At 55.3% G+C, this 1,626-nt stretch overlaps 1 pseudogene; it reads right to left on the minus strand.

Moving 5' to 3' along the window:
• Positions 1–1,248: 1,248 nt before the first annotated feature.
• LOC129483696 (uncharacterized) lies at positions 1,249–1,401 on the minus strand (annotated as a pseudogene).
• Positions 1,402–1,626: the final 225 nt, after the last annotated feature.

Genomic DNA, 1,626 nt, shown 5'->3' on the forward strand with positions numbered 1-1,626 from the left:
CCCTTGTTTTGATTTTGTGTTATGGGTGTTCTTTTGTGTGATTGCTCTCATGGAGAGTCCTTGTGAAGCTAGGCTTTTCCAGTTGTTTGTCAAAATGGAAATAGATATTTAAGAAACCAAACACAAAATGATTTTGCTCCAGGAATGCATGATTTCTGAGAAAACACTACCTCTTCCAACTGGATATTGTGAATATTATTCATATTATCCTTTACTCCCTTTTATTAAAGCTGTATTTTTTTTAAACATTTGTATAACTTGGGTAATGAAATGTGAAACTAGGTGATTGCCTACCAATTACAATTGATATTAACGATGCTACTGGGAGGCCACCTCTACAGTGGCTGTGCCAAGTCTAGGGACTTGCTAGCTTAGTTACATGGGATTGCCTATGTACTAAATGGAGATGAGGGACAGGACTGAGGACGTGGTGGCACTGCCCCACCCCGACATGGAAGCCCAGGACGGGGCCCCAGGCACTGTGCGGCCACGAGCAAGAAGTGGGCATGTGATGGCGGATGACACCACAGCATCTGGCGGGCCACCACTGGGGCAAGCAAACCCCAGGACGACGGCCACAAGTGCTGCCAGGCGGGCCATGGGGTGGGCTTCCAGCCCTGGACACACCATGATGTGAGCCAGGTGGGTGGGGAGTGGGAGGGGAGGAAGGGTGGCGGGGAGGAAGGGTGTGGGTGTGGCGGTGGGCCAGACGCTGGGGGGCCACCAGGGACGGGCGGCGAGTGATGGCAACTGGGACATGGTCCCCTACTCTCTCCCCACCTGACCAATCCTACTTGCTTACCTCTCCCCCCTGCAACATGCCTCCACTGCCAACGACGTGCAATGATGATGATAGCACGGGACCTTCTACCCAGCCAGGGCCAACGAACCCCGCACCACAAGCCACATGCAGCGCAAGGGAGCCCCCGAGGGAGGAACCCGGACCGTGGTGGTGGCCACTGGAACTCAGCCCCAGCCATCTCTCTTCCTTCTTCATCTTCTTAGGTGGCAGTGCTGCTCTCTGTCTCTCCCTCACAACCAGGCATTCCCCTTCCACCTGCCACCCAATGCGTGACCACGCAGAACCCACGGGGGAAGGGGGAAGTGGTGGGCGTGGTGGAAGAGGAGGGCAGATGTCCCTGGGTCTGCACTTGGGGGGACAGAAGGCCCCAGCAGGCCCTGTGAGGGAACCCCCAGCTGTGCACCCCAAGGAGCCTGGAGGCACCCCCAGGGGTGATTGACTGGCAAGTACACTGAGACAGGTGTAGCCCTGGGAGGAACCTGGGGCTGCAAGTGTATTTGAAGTGTGGATGATCAATGCGTCCTGCAATTCACACTAATTCTTGCATTTAGGTGTGTTCTTCATCGACGCATGAGCCAAGTGATCCACCGCTAAGAGTCATATGAGGTTGATTTTGCGAAGATTCTCCCAACACTGGGAGGCCCTCCTGGCACAGCACATCATCTGGAGTGGTTGCCTTAGGCTGGTCAGTCAGACAGCAATGGAACCAGACTCTGAAGAGGGAGCGGAAGGTTTCACAACACAGGGAGGTGCGTGCTGACCATGTGGGGGAACGCTGACACCACTCCACAGGCACCCGGGGGTTCACACCCCCATGGCGTGGG

Source organism: Symphalangus syndactylus, chromosome 5 (assembly GCF_028878055.3).
Source record: "Symphalangus syndactylus isolate Jambi chromosome 5, NHGRI_mSymSyn1-v2.1_pri, whole genome shotgun sequence".
Lineage (NCBI taxonomy): Eukaryota > Metazoa > Chordata > Mammalia > Primates > Hylobatidae > Symphalangus > Symphalangus syndactylus.